General features: G+C 44.2%; 1 protein-coding gene across 1 annotated transcript in view; it reads left to right on the top strand.

Moving 5' to 3' along the window:
- Positions 1 to 15,793, top strand: part of LOC134472797 (liprin-alpha-1-like) — an 85,565-nt gene that overhangs the window by 63,176 nt on the left and 6,596 nt on the right. Inside the window, exon 21 of the mRNA XM_063235123.1 lies at positions 13,498 to 15,327. The gene's annotated coding sequence lies outside the window, so the exon portion shown is untranslated. The remainder of the gene's footprint in view (positions 1 to 13,497; positions 15,328 to 15,793) is intronic.

Here is a 15,793-nt window from a genome sequence, read left to right as displayed (position 1 = left end):
GCAAAACTGTGGGGGAGTTTCATGCACACACTAGACATGCAAAGAACTCAGGTAAGGCCTATATCCCATGGCACTGTCCTTCATGACACTACTCCAGCTAAACACCTAGAGCCCATGACCACACATATGCTCAGCTTATGCTCACGTAATACCACACATAAGTTCAGCTTAGAGGACACGACAATATCTCATGCAAGTCTGTGTCAGGAATCTGCACTCAATGGACCACAGGTCAATGGTGGAAACCAGAAAGGCCTTCCCAGCACAGTGAAGGATCAGTGTCATCAGGGAGAGACCTCTGCTTTGAAACCAGGAAGCCAAGTTGAGGATACTCATATTATGAAATAAAGCAGCAATAGGCAGATTGGTGCTTGAAAAGAACCTCAGCCATCCTCAGTGACAGGACAGGAGCTGCTCTGACAATGAGGACAGGTAAGTTCATATCAGGAAATGCAGCAATAATAGTTTCTCAAGGAGAATGAACAGCACCATCTTCCTCTCCAGTTCTCCTTTGAGGCTGTTGGCAACAATCGTCAGGTGTTCTTTCCATATCAAGAGCCAAGCTGACTCAATTCAGCCGAGAGTTTCAAGTTGCCCATTCATGAATTCAGCACAGGGCTGCTCTCTCACAATGTGGGAGGTTGAGACTCTACTTTACGTCAATTCCCTATCATTAACACAGTTTCACTGATTGGAATTGCTCTTCAAACAAGGAACAGACTACATGCATCTAGAAAAGGTAAACACCTACAGGTGACACAAAGTACATAGGCTGATTGTGAGAAGTAGAAAAATGATTTAAATGCCATACATGTGTGTTCTTTATGACCACTGGGGTGATGTTTTATAGGCATTACAGAGGATATCTGCCATACAATCACCGCACACTGTCCTGACTCCACGTTTTCCTGAAAATCAGACCTAAAAAGAACAAAAAAGTTGACAGTCCAAATCTGCCTATTGCTGCTTTATTTGCCATTGCAGAGTACCAATCAAGCAGGAGAGCAGTGAGGCATCATCTTCATAACAGTGGCCATCCCCAAGGCAATGATCAGCAAGGGCTGATTCCCATTAGCTCTTTCCAGTTAGGTCTTACTTTCAGACATACACACTCTGTCACTAAAATGAATACTCTACTTTGGTACTAAGTTCATTAGCTCAGGATGAATAATTAATCACCTCTCTGCACATGAAAGCATCCAACTGGTATGAATCCACCACTGCTACTGCAGAAGTAAGACTCTGAACCAAACATTTATATCTCTAAGGGAAAGTTACTGTGAAATTTTCTAGAAAGTTGCACTACTTTCTAGTTAAATGGAGATGAAAATAGACTCAGTAAAGAAAAGCACACTAAACTTCACAACTGTCTACATGTAAATCCCCAGCACAGTATCTTCAGAGAAAATGCTCCTTCAATGGAAAAGACCCCACAGCACTGTGCGTACCACACACAAAATGTCAATGTACACACATTGACTTAAATGTGAAGATACCACCAGGGCCTCGTATCACCAAAAGGCATCCTAGTTGAGCTGTTTCTAAGTAGCACACTGGATTAGAATAGAGGGTGTGAGGGGCTGGGCATTTAGCTCAGCAGCGTGAGCACCTGCCTTGCAAGCAGGCGATCATGAGTTCGATCCCTGGTACCGATAAAAATGAAAAAGACCAAAAAAAAAAAAAAAAAAAAAAAAAAAAGAAAGAAAAAAGAAAGAAAGAAAGAAAAAAAGAATAGAGGGTGTGTGTGGCTGTAATTCCAGAACTCTAGGCAGCTAAGCCAAGATTTCAAGGGAGTGTCCAACCTGATCAATCTTGTGGCTTAGAGAAATATTCAGTGTGTATCTGAAAAAATCAGTCTGAGGATACACCTATAATTCATTGTGGAGACACACGGTACAAACTCCAGGAATGCAAAAGTAAGAAAGTAATAGACAGATGATATATAGATCAAATTATTCCTGTACACTAAGATAAGATACAACAAAATGTGTAAGTAGCTAGATTATTTAATAGGAAGAGAAAGATGGGCAATGGAGGAGCTTAGACTGGTGAGCCCGCTAGGGGCACAGAACCCTAAAATGCCACCTCACTTCCTTGGCAACCTGACCAAACAGAACTGGGATCTGATGTTACCAAGCATCACAATGTAGTCACAGCAGCCTCCTGAGCCCACTTGCTCAGAGACGCTCAACAGTGAGCAGAATGGGCTGCTTCTCCACATAATGTAGCTGCAGTTTTAAAACCCCAGGCAATGAAAGTTTATGTTAAAGCCTGAGGAGACTGTTTACTTCATCCAGATGGCACAGTGCACCTTGTGGGATCAACTCAACCCTCCAGGACTCCCTAAGGAAGGTGTCTCCAGGATGACCTCAACTGATGAAGAAATCCAACATAGCCATGTGAATTCTCCCCAAGCCCAATTTCCTACAACGTCACAAAGCTAAAGATCACAGAGGAAGTTTCACTGGGCCAGGAGACTCGCAGTAGCTTTGGACAGGTCTCCCGACAGGCATCCACAAAACCTTAGAAACCAAAGAAGTCCAGGCTGGGAACAGAAAACCACAGCCACCAGACCCTGAAAAACACTAAGAAACCCAGTGTCCTTACACCCTGAGCCAATCCCTTATGAAAACCACTTCATAGTTATATCTTGGCATAACTGATGCCATGTAGACACCTGCATTTAACTAGTGCCCTGTATTTGACCCAGGAAAATGGCAAATTACTCAGGGTAGAAGTCTAAAGAGAGAAGCATAATGAGCTGTACCACGAGAGAAAAATTAACCTGCTCAATAAAAGAAGCAGGATGCAGGTGTCAACCAAAAATTAATGTAAATTGTAGCTAAATTTTTTCTAACAAGATATCTTTTGTGGTTCTCTATTTTAAAAGCTCTGTAAGTTTCCAGTTCAATGCCACTTATTTGTACTCTGAAATGGGGAAAGGTTCAAGTGGTCTTGACCTCAATTAAATTTCAAATTCATCAGTTTGGCTACTTGTATTCCTATATTGTTGTTCACGAACCCACGTCATTTGGGGTCTCTTGATTATAGGATCCAAGTCTCTCTTTGAGGCAATTGTTACTCAGGGGAACTACAAAGAGTTCTTCCTTGCCTCTGAGGTCTCTCTATTTTTCATAGAGAAACCAAAACCCCTGGATGTTAATTTGGAGGGAGCACTCCAGATCCTTGCGAGTAAGATTGTTTCAATTTTTGTTGGGGTGCCCCTTGTGAGTCTTTGGAAATGTTGGACACAACATTAAAATCACGTTCATTTGTTCTCAGAACAAGAATTTGGCTGAGACTAGTAGGTCATAAGGTAAAACTAGTTCTTGGTGTCAGTCTGTTCATCTGTGAATTTGTTTTGTTAATCTTGTCAATGGTTTAATGTTTATTATTCATCTGTTATTTGTGTGACTGGGTCACACTGCTTCTGCTTTTTTGTTGCCCTGCACTGTGTTCAAAAACATCTTCAGGAATTTCATTGGAGAGCCTCTTCTTATGGTGAACTTGTTTACCCAGAGAAGCTCGAAACTTTCTTGTGAATTTAAATGGCCATCTGCATCCCTGGAGCATCTCCTAAGGCATATTGTATTTATACACATTTATGTCAGGGCAAACAAATCCCTGAGCACTTTAAGCACACCACAGTATTTTTCTTGGTTTGGGGGGGAGTTTATATTATCATTATTTTGTGTTTCACACTAGAGATGGATCATTCCTACCTTCAAATGGAAAGCCATAGCATTGGGAAAATAAATTGACTTAAAAGAATGGCTAAGATGAAGAGCTGAGGATCTCAACCCGGATCTGCAGTGATCTCCATGCCTCCTCTACAAGGAAGAAAACCTCTGGCCAGAGAAACACACAGTTCAGCCTAAACAGGATGTGAAATTTTCTGGTTGAAAATGAAGACCTTAGCTCCCACATTACTCTACTTGGCTCTCAGACAACATCAGGACATTGAGACCCACAACAAAGCTGAGTCAGCAATTAGAGTGACATTCTCAAGGCCACCTGCTATGACCACTGGGTAGACTGTGCATCTGAGCCCAAGGCCAGACTCCAGCATCTCCATTTAATACTGTGTATGTAATATTACCTTCTGTGAAAGAAAGGATCACACAAATTCTCTTTGAATTGTAAATGAAACTAAAAATGAAAATATTACCCATCTCAGTACTTAACATTTCCACGAAATTCTCCAAGAGAAAACATCTTCAACATTTTTATGAGAAAAAGTTTGCCAGAGAGAATAACAGGAATTTTCCTCCAGGAAAGACCTGTGTAATTCAATACATTAGTTTCCTTGTATGGGCTTCCATAAAACTCAGTGTTACAGCATAGCCACTATCACAGAACTTTTTTTTTTCTTTTAAGGATAGGTCGTTAGGAATAAATTTTACATTTATGAAAAGTGACATTTCCAACATATATTTCTATTGATTTTGCCACACGATTAACTATGTGTCCAAAAGTATATTCTGGCTCTAAGGTGGTTCCAGCACCCATTGATATTCCTCGTTACGCTCTGTTCACTCACCACAAACTCACCTGAGACTAACTGCTGCCTGCACCCTGCATAAATACTCTAGATGTCACACATGCTCATAGGGAGCTTTCCTTCAATGTGGACACCACAAACTATTTGATCTGTTTTCTAGATAAAATGAGTGTTTTAATTTTATAGAATGTACATCAGTTATTCCTGTTGTTGTAATTCTGTGCATAACTCTACTTTAGGTGAGGCTTTCATCTTGGTGCATCCCACTACATCTGTACATGGAAATGCCCACATTACATGTGCTCTACCTGGTAGCACTCAGCACATCTGTTCTTCAGCTACACACCAGCACACCAAGCAGGCAAGAAAGGGCACTTCATAGAAACACAATTTTAAATTTCACTGCCTTCTTTGCTGTCTCTCTAAGAACAGTCGGTAGGGATTTCCAATTGAGATTGGATGCATGAATGGAATCCGGTAGCACATTATTTCCATATTGGAACAAAGTTTTCTCTCCTCAAAAACAGAAAATTTTATTAACTGAATTTGAAAGACTGGAAGGCAGAATCTCTGTAACCCAAAATCACACTGTTCTTTCCTATGAACTGAGGTTTCTCAGTGCTGACATCTGGACAGTGCACAGGGAGGCCACACACACAGGTGTGACCTGGAGAGGGGTGAAGAGATAAAATGCAAGGAGACAGGAAGATGAGGGGAAAAGGCTCAGGGACACCTCTAGAAGGTAGAAAGGACAGATTCCCCCCTAGATTCTTCAGAGTGAGCACATCCTGACAACATCCTGGCTCTATCACACTGAGCACTCAGCCGGACTTCTGACCTTCAGAACTGTAACATGATGATTTTTGCATGTTCAAAACATAAGGTCATACAAAATCTTACTATAAAAATAGAAAACTAATATGAAGGTATTTACTGAGTTTTTCTGTGAGACTCTTCCATAATACTACAGGAGGTAAGGAATCCAATCCATTTAATTTTCTCCTGAACCCTGCTTTCTTATCAGGAGGAATGGGACACAGTCTTTAGGCAGATGGAGAGAGTGCAACTCCCATGTCACATGGCCAGCAAACAGCAGGACGGACACTAAAACAAGTTTTTACTCCAGGATGAATCGCACAGGGACAATGCCTACATTATGGTTAACAGTCATTCTATGCCATGTCTTCAGCTTAGAAATTGCTGATAGTAACAGTGAAATCTCTTCCAGACCCACAGCCACTGAACTGGTGAGGGTCCCCAGATTACCAGATGTTTGTCCAGCTAGTGAACAGTCTGTGATGGAACCAGGATGAGTAGCTGACCTGCTTGATCCTAGCCTGGGCTACACAGTGAACTCAAGCCCAGGATGAACGACAAAGTGTGATTCTATCTCAAAAGCCAAAAAAGAAAAACAGATTTCAAAGAAATTACTCCCCTGAGAACAATTTTAATTAACCTAGTACATCAAAATCCACATATAATAGATAGTCATTGTAGTGGTTAATTATGTCAACTTGAGACATTTAGAAGTTTAATTAAATGGGTTTAAGAACTCTACACCAAAGGGTATAGAAGAAGACCCACCCTAGGGTGGCTTATCACCGGGAGGTATGAAAGGGAAGGAGGGAGGATGAATGCATTCCATTCTTGGGAGAAGCTCCAGTCTTTGCCTTTGGTTGGAACTTGTCTCTTAGCTTCCAGTATAGACTCTTCAGCCTTTCATCTTCAGCCTTTCATCATACAGTGTGTGCTGTATATGCTTCAAATCAATGTCCATTATGTGGCACTGTGTCTCCCATAGCCAGGATTCATAGGTCCAAGATTCAAGGGGTGGAAGTAGGAATGGTACCACTCACCATTACCCTGAGTGATCAACTAGCAAAATTTTTGCTTCCTGTCCCCATGACTTCGTGTTCTGCTGACCTGGAAGTTTTAGTTCCAGAGCAGGGAAGACTTATACCAGGAAGCACAACAATCATGTTACTGAACTGGAAGCTAAGACCTTCACCAACACACACTCATTTTGGTCTCCTCATGCCTCTGAGGAAACAAGCTAAAAAGGGAGTCATAGTGTTGTCAGGAGTGACTGACCCAGACTACCAAAGGGGAAGTTGGACTACTACTATACAATGGAGGAAAGGAAGAATATACCTGAAGTGCCTTAGGTAATCAATATACAAATCCTGGGCAACTAGTTTAACTGATGAATGTCCTGTCCTGCTTATATCCATAGAAAGATGTTAATATAAGTATGGTGCCTTTTTGTACTACCATGCCCTGTCATTAATGTTAATGGAAAATTACAGAAACCTAATCCAGGCAAAGTGACAAATGGTCCAGAACCTTCAGGAATGAAGGTATGTGTCACCCAAACAGGGAAAGATCCGAGACCTGCTAAGGTGCTTTCTGAAGGCCAAGGGAATACTGAATGGGTAGTGGAAGAAGGAAGTTCTAAATACCAGTTATGACCCTGTGATCTGTTACAAAAAAGATGATTATGATTACTATTTGTCCCCCAATGTGGTTTCAATGTAACAATGTTAGACTTAATGCAGTTTTTTGGGAATTGTTAACCTTGTGTTATAATGTGAAGTTTATAAACTGATAGGAGTAAGCATCAACCAAAGAAAAGTTACATTGTGTGTTCTGGTAGGGGAATTACTGCTTTTCCGTTTGTATGAAGGACAGTTATAACATGCTATGTACAGTTACATGCATGCCTGTGTAGCTGGAGCTAGTTTAAAGAAATGTGTGTGACTGCCAAGTTGACACAGGATGGATTGTAGTGGTTAACTTGAGACATTTAGAGGCTTAACTGGATGGATTTAGCAACTCTACACCCAAGGATATAGAAGAAGATATCCCTAGGGTGGCTCATCACTTGGAGATATGTAAAAGGGAAGGAGAAAGGGTGAGTGCCTTCCATTCTTGGGAGAAGATCCAGTCTTTACCTTTGGTTTGGACCTCATCTCCTGGCTTCCAGTGTAGACTCCAGCTTTCTGGCAAGACTCTTTAGCTCCTCATCATACAGCCTTTGGCCTTCTGTTTCAAACCCATCAGCCTGCTGGTGTGGACTTTCACAGGACATTAGGGTGAACTCCAGACCTTGGATTCAATCCTTGGGCCTCCAGTGTTCAGACACCCTCTGCATGCTTCCGCACACAACTCTGTGGCTGACCATCATAAGCCAATCTTGTTGTTTTTATACATCTATATATATCTTGTGTTGTATTTGTTCTCTTTAGTAAAGCATTGACTAATACACCAATTAACATATAAACACTCGTATATAGATACATTTACATATGCATATTTATAGTATACCTATTTATATGTTAATAAATACCATACTCATATTAACATCTTTCTATGGAGATAAGCAGGACAGGACATTCATCAGTTAAACGAGTGCCCAGGATTTGTATATTGATTACCTAAGGCACAGTCATTTACCATTTTTCCACTTGCCTTCAACAGGACGCCTAGTTCTCTGGTGGAAACAAATTTTTTTATCTTCCTGACAAATTCTGTTGACAGTAGTGCTCTAATGGAGATTTATCTCTGGATTCATGAATACTAATATCTCAATAGTTCACCTGGAAAAAACATTTGCCAGAAGCCCTCTCCAGGCTCCATGCTGTCACTAGCACAAAGCTGCTCTGCTGAGCGGTAATTGGAGCTGACAATGATTTTGTTACTGGGGAAGAGAATTGTGCACCAAGTTCCAGTATGGATCAACCTTTCACAATGAGGTCTTTCCACCTGCTGTTGAAGATGACATGGACTTTTTCTCTATTGCTTTCCCCCAATATAGAGATTTGAAACAACATTTTTCATGGGAGAGGTCTCCCATTCTGCCCTTCATTGTGCCCACCAGGGCATGTCCATGGTGTCCCCAGAGAGGCCTTCTCCTGCAAGTCCCAGATAAAAGCTCAAATTGCTTTCAGTCATCTGGATCCTCACTTCTGCATGTCAAAATGAGGCTCCTCGCTCAGTTCTTGGTGCTGCTAATGCTGTACATATCTGATAAGGATGGAGGGAGAAAAGGAAGGAGAGCAATTGAGAGCGATGGGGTCCCACTGTTTCCTGTGTTGTTCCCTCCACATGAGAGACTGCAGCTTTTCTTGACAGGATGAGAACAAGAGCTTGAGGTCTGTGTGAATGAAGAAGATTCCACTGGAGTCGGGACTATGGTGAGGTGACCATGTCACAAAGAAAGAAAAGGATGATGCACATTAATTCTCAAGAAGGGTTCTAATCCTCAGTACTTTATTGTAATTGAACACATTTAGTATATATGAAAATCACAAAAAAATTTGTGCAAGGTACACATGAACCTCCCATGGTGCTACAGCCTGGAACACAAACTTCCCTGCCTGGGGAGGCCCAGCTGCCCTCCTGCACTTCTGTCTGGGGAACAGCACAGTACAGACTGCTCTGTGTGAGAGGAAGAGTTTGGAGAATCAGAACAACAAGGTGCAGCTCCTCTGACCAGAAGAGAGATTGAGGAAGACAGCTGAGCAAAAAGAACCAGTGACAAGGAAGAGAGAGAGATGAACACTCTTCACCTCAAGGTCTTCATGCAGGATATTGATCCCCCAGATGCTGTAGTGAAAGTAGGCAGATGACTATATTTTAAAGGCAAAACAAATGAACTGCGTTGTCTTTCTGGATGTGATGTGTGAGAACAAGGTGAAATTCAGGATGCCTGTTCCATTGGTTTGAAACTGAACAACCAGAGAATTTCAAACCATATATTGTGAGAACAGGAGAGTTGAAGGGAAGCAACAGTGAGCAGCAGGGGAGACTTAGGATATATGAGGGCGCAGATTAGAATTGTGAGGAGTTCCCAGCCTCCAGCTTGCACTATCCTAACCCAGAGGCACAGGAGGGATTCTGGAGATCAGGGAACTACACTGAGCTAGGAGGACCAATTCCAAAGGACAAGGTGAGCGAAACAAATGAAAGCAGACTGAGACCAGGATGGTAGCCCAGTGTGCAATGCAAAGAGATGAAGACAGATCCACAGGGGAGGTCAAGAAGAAATGGCTACTAAGATAAAGAAAAAAAAAATTAGAAAAGAAGTCAGAGAGATTAATGCCCCAGGGCAAAAATAACATTAATGGAACCATTTTTCACTTTGCAATTGTAAACTTAACCTATATTACACTCCAAGGAAATTTCCCCCTGGGTCTGATTGCTACAAAATGTGCCAATTTCACTTGTAGGGTCACAGCCAGATACTGAAAGTTTCACCTACAGTACGTGAATGTGCATGTGGTGCCCTCTTCTGGTCAGCTTCATGCACTGAAAGTTTCTAGGGACATTGTTCAATCACTTTCAAACTAAGATTTGTTGCACTATTTTGCTTACAACACTATGCTCTGGTTCAACTACTGCAGAAGTGTCACAGGTATCTCAGGAAGTTTTAGGCATTTAATCTGTTCATTATTTGCCTTTTAGTTACAGAAAACAGGCTCATACAGAACACTAGTGAAACATCATTTCCCTCCTCCTCCTAAAGTGATCCAGTGCTCTTGCAGTCATTAGAATTAACACTCGCACACATCCCCGCGCCAGCTAAACACAGCACACAAGCCATTCTCCACCTTTCAGAAATCAAGTGTCTTGGACTCTAACGACCTTGCAATACACACATGCAATGTGGCTATCAACCCAGCCACTGATCAGAACTGGTGACAGAAACTCTACCAACATCATGAATCAAATAATCTTACCAATATCATATTGCCACAATATCACACGACCCTTATTGACATTTATTTGTTCACAAGGAAGATCTTGTTTTTGAAAGGTTTGGCCCAGACAGGACACTGTAGCCAGGAAAGCCACAACCGGAAGCAGGAAGCCCCATCTTGCCCTGCCCCTAGGAAGTTACCTGTGACGCCATCTTCCCGCCCCTGGGAATTTACATATGGCGCCAAACCTAGGACCAATGGGCTACCTGTGTATCCCTAATGCCCGCCTTAGGTTCCACCCCAAACCGAGGTTATTTACAGGCCCCCACGCCACGTGTCCGCCGGAGAGATCGCCGGACGCCAGCGGTGGGGTTGCCGGTCATCTCTCTCCGTGTTCTCAGAATAAAGGCCGCTTTTTATTTTATATTTCTCATCTTTTGTTAATATTTTTCATCTTTTGGAAATAACTCTATCATTTGTTGCCGTGACTCGATCGGCAGGCAACTAACTCTTGGGCCACATACCCAGAGTTTCCTCGCCGATAACCAGATACCATCCTGGATTAATCCCGAGCTTTTTCCTCTCCCGAGACGTTCCTGTCGCCAGCCGCCTGCACTCCGCATCGGCCAGACTGATTTCAGGTGAGCACTCCCCGGGGAACTTTTCGCACTGGGCAGCCCCAGTGGAATGTTCTCCCCGTCTGCGTGGGTCTGTGCATTTTCACGTCCTTAGGACCGCCCAGGGCAGGGTTCTTTCTGGGCAAACCTGCGCCCACAAAATCTCTCACGTTCTTTGGGTTCGGATAGCCCAAAGCAGAGATTTTTGGGACCGCCCACACTGAAAGAATGCCTCACTTCCCTTAAAGCCTTGCGCTTTCACGGGCAAAACTGTTACTGACCCCACGTAGACTCCATTTGTAAATCTCTCAGTGATGACTGGAGTTTATGGTTTGGAACCGTAGCCGCCGCGTGGTACCACAAATAAGTGACGACTTTTTTCTGGACCTCCGGTTTTTTTCTTGCCTGAATCAGTCATGGGGAACGTATTTTCTAACTCCCAAAAGACACCTTTAAAATGCCTAATTTCCAATTTACGTACTCTAAAAATTAAAGGTACCATAAAAACTAAACAACTAACTTTTTACTGCCAGGAGGTCTGGCCAACCTACCCGCTTATCGGCAAGCCTTGGCCTCAGCAAGGAACATTTGACCCCTGCATTCTCAGGAACTTGTACGATTTTTGTCAAGCTGGCAACAAGTTATTAGAACTCCCTTATGTCCAAGCCTTTCTTATTCTGAGAACACGCCCATCTCTCATTAAGTCTTGTGCTCCCGCTGAGATACTTTTAGCTAAGTCTACTGCGCCGCAAACTTTTCCTTCCTGCCATCCGTTTTCCCGGCCACCGCCTGCCTACCACCAAACTCGTTCCCTGCCGTTACCTCCCGCCGGGCCACTCTCTCCTCCCCCTATGCCTGATTCTCCCAGCAGCTCTAATCCCTCTCTGTCGCAGATACCTCCCGCTGTGCGATCGGCTCCCTCTCTGCCTTCCGGGACCCATAACTCTCCCAGCAGCTTTAATCCCTCTGTTAGCGCTTCCTCGCAGTCTCCGACTTCCTCTCCTGAGAATTCTGTATCCCCTACAGCATTCTCACCCTCTGCCCACCATACTAGGTCTCGGTCGCTATGTCCTTCCAGCAGGTCGCGTGATTGTTCCAGCTTGCGCAGGGAACAGTCGCCATGTTGCAACCCTCTGCCACGTGACAGGGCGCCGCCATGTTTCGGGTCACATGATAGGGCGCCGCCATGTTCCCAGGCACCGCCATGTTTCGGGCCACGTGACAGGGTGCCGCCATATTCCCAGGTGCCGCCATGTTTTGGGTCACGTGACAGGGCGCCGCCATGTTTCCAGGGCCCTCACTGTCAACAGGCGTCTCCTTGTGGCTCCTCTTGTGAACTACAACAGCCGCCCTGTTGCAGTGCACATGATGCTTCATTGTGCTGCCGACAGCAGTCCTCTAGCTGCAAGGCACACAGTGAGACGCCATCTGCTCATGTTTCTCAGGGTGACCGGCAGCAGCTCTGTAGCCGCTCTACAGATGATTGCTCACATGCGCCTACCGGAAGGATGGCTGCTCAGTGGCCCTCTGCTCCGGAATCTCCTCAGGCTCTGCTACCGCTTCGGGAGCAAGCTGGCCCCGAGGGACTTGTTAACATCCATGTGCCTTTTTCCCTTTCTGATCTATCCCAGACTGTCCATAAATTAGGTAGCTTTTCTGTTGACCCACAGAATTATATCAGGCAATTTGAATTCATTACTAATTGTTATGATTTACATTTTAAGGACGTTTATAATGACTCTGGGCCTATATCTGTGCCAGAGCAGGACAAGCATACTAACTATAACAAACTTTTAAAACAGGTCCAGGAGGCTAATCAAAACCCAGCTGTGTTCCTAAATTGGCTTTCTAATCCTCACGCCCTGCAAGCAGTTCCAGCTTCGCACGCTGTGTCGGGCCGCCTCCCAGCCCCTCCCCCATGCGCCGTCCCAGCCCCTCCTTCCCCTGTGCGCCGTCCTCGTCACCGCCGCCATCTTACACGTTTCCGGGGGCAGTCTGAGCCCGCCCCTGCGCACTACATCCCAGCGCTTGCCCCACCCACTGGGCGTGCTCTGCCGGAGCGCCGCGAAACAGCAGCTCAGCGGCTCTGCTCAGGCATGCTTTTTTTACAATTTGGCTCCACTCAAAAGATGCTTTTTTATTACAATTCTCAAACCATTTAATCAAGGTTATTGGCCACCTGATAATTTTACCAGCCTTGCTTATCAATCAAAGCCTCCACCAATCTCCTGTTTAACAACTAAGGTAATAAATTCCTTTTTGCTGGGAACCACTAGCTGTCTTTCAAGACAAGGGTTTTCTTTAAAGTTTTATTTTATTTGTCTTGGTTCATACTACTGCAAATAACAACTTTAAAAATAAATGTGTTCAAAATTTGACAGTATTAGATCAGTTTTGATTTATTCATAAGATTGCTAAACCTTTACTGCAAAATGTTTCCATTAAAGCCTTGTTTGGCAGACTAAAGCTTTGTTAATTCTACATGTCACCCTATAAAAAAAGCGATATGCCATCCAGATAAAGCCTGCTCTCTAATCCAAAATGCCAATATTAAATTCCTGCATGCTTACTTAATTCTACTATAGTCCAAATCCCAAACAAAAAGGCAAAACTTGACCTTCAAACCTTAGAGAGATCTTAATATGGTTTTTTATATTTTTAACACTTGTGACACTTGTAGTTCTGAGACAGGTAAACCTACACAAGGTGGAGCTGCCTGCCCCCTCCATGGACCACGCTCAAATGCAGCAGAAGATACTGGGCAAGAAAATGCCCCACCCTGGCATTCTTTGAGACCTTACTCCAGGGCTACTGGACTGTCCTAGCCACCAGAGAGTGGGTAAGCCATCCTAAGTTCTAGCCCTCATAGGAAATGTCGACACTGCCAGATTCGTCACCGACAGAAAATCGCTGCTGAAGACTGAGGAAGTTCAGGGCAACAACAGCCCCCTTTAAGGTGTCCGTCTCAGATTCCAAGTCGCACAAAACTCTCAGGTAAGACATTCTCTATATTTGTGGACATAGAGGCCATATATACAGAGTTCTTCCTGAGTTTTCAGGCTGCTATATTAAGTCCTCAGTCTCTATGATGGGGTATTGATGGTCAACCTATGCCATTTACAAACAGGGCCTATTTTGTGCAGGTCCCAGTCTTCTCACTTGGTTTATACTTTTTCAGGATACATAAAAGCCTTTCTCATACTTGCTAAAGTTCTGTTACAGCAAATCATTCCAAGGACTACAACCAGGTTACAGTGACCCATGCCTAAATCAAAGTTGCTAGACTGCCATCCTGGTTTCACATCACTCAGGCTAAGAGGTGCCCTCCCAGCCCTAAATCTGATCATTCTGAGTGGTCATCTCATCTTCTGTCTCCTACCTGTCTCCGTCTCACAAAGGCCTCGCAGCCACAGTTAACAGGCTAAGTCATGTTTTGTTATCCACTTTGGTTCCTAATTTCTTACATTCTATTAATGATCATTTTTACAGCAGGACTCTTTAGCAGTATTGCCTACAGACTCCAACATCATGCATACCAGAGACAAGCCTTACCAACCTACCGTCTTAACTTTTATGCTTTCAGATGGGGGAGTAATCACCTCTCATAACTCCACTCCTCCTAACCCCACGTTTAATTTTCAGAATTCTGCCTCACCGTGGAAATGTTTCTACCTCAACATGGTCCTGATAGAATGATATGTCTAAATCAAAGGCACCTTTCCCTTTACCTCACCTGGGTCCTTAAATATGACAGTGCCATGTCTCCTCATAACATCTTGTCTCTTTGTTTTTCCAGTCTGACATACGTGCATTCACCAGTGAAGCTGTCCTGGCCAAAACACCTGGTACCAGCGTCTACCTGGGCATCAACCTTCATCCCGTCAACTCCCCTAGGCTCCAGTACAGCGCCCTTTGCCAGCAGGAAGTAGTTAAAGAGAGAAAGCTTTGCCCCTTTTCATAATAACCATAAGACGGGATATGAAAGGTTTGGCCCAGACAGGACACTGTAGCCAGGAAAGCCACAACCGGAAGCAGGAAGCCCCATCTTGCCCTGCCCCTAGGAAGTTACCTGTGACGCCATCTTCCCGCCCCTGGGAATTTACATATGGCGCCAAACCTAGGACCAATGGGCTACCTGTGTATCCCTAATGCCCGCCTTAGGTTCCACCCCAAACCGAGGTTATTTACAGGCCCCCACGCCACGTGTCCGCCGGAGAGATCGCCGGACGCCAGCGGTGGGGTTGCCGGTCATCTCTCTCCGTGTTCTCAGAATAAAGGCCGCTTTTTATTTTATATTTCTCATCTTTTGTTAATATTTTTCATCTTTTGGAAATAACTCTATCATTTGTTGCCGTGACTCGATCGGCAGGCAACTAACTCTTGGGCCACATACCCAGAGTTTCCTCGCCGATAACCAGATACCATCCTGGATTAATCCCGAGCTTTTTCCTCTCCCGAGACGTTCCTGTCGCCAGCCGCCTGCACTCCGCATCGGCCAGACTGATTTCAGGTGAGCACTCCCCGGGGAACTTTTCGCACTGGGCAGCCCCAGTGGAATGTTCTCCCCGTCTGCGTGGGTCTGTGCATTTTCACGTCCTTAGGACCGCCCAGGGCAGGGTTCTTTCTGGGCAAACCTGCGCCCACAAAATCTCTCACGTTCTTTGGGTTCGGATAGCCCAAAGCAGAGATTTTTGGGACCGCCCACACTGAAAGAATGCCTCACTTCCCTTAAAGCCTTGCGCTTTCACGGGCAAAACTGTTACTGACCCCACGTAGACTCCATTTGTAAATCTCTCAGTGATGACTGGAGTTTATGGTTTGGAACCGTAGCCGCCGCGTGGTACCACAAATAAGTGACGACTTTTTTCTGGACCTCCGGTTTTTTTCTTGCCTGAATCAGTCATGGGGAACGTATTTTCTAACTCCCAAAAGACACCTTTAAAATGCCTAATTTCCAATTTACGTACTCTAAAAAT

Source organism: Cavia porcellus, unplaced genomic scaffold (assembly GCF_034190915.1).
Source record: "Cavia porcellus strain 051 isolate PalLab524CR breed Dunkin Hartley unplaced genomic scaffold, mCavPor4.1 scaffold_25, whole genome shotgun sequence".
In the NCBI taxonomy this organism is placed as follows: Eukaryota; Metazoa; Chordata; class Mammalia; order Rodentia; family Caviidae; genus Cavia; species Cavia porcellus.
This window is presented reverse-complemented; position numbering and strand designations above follow the sequence as displayed.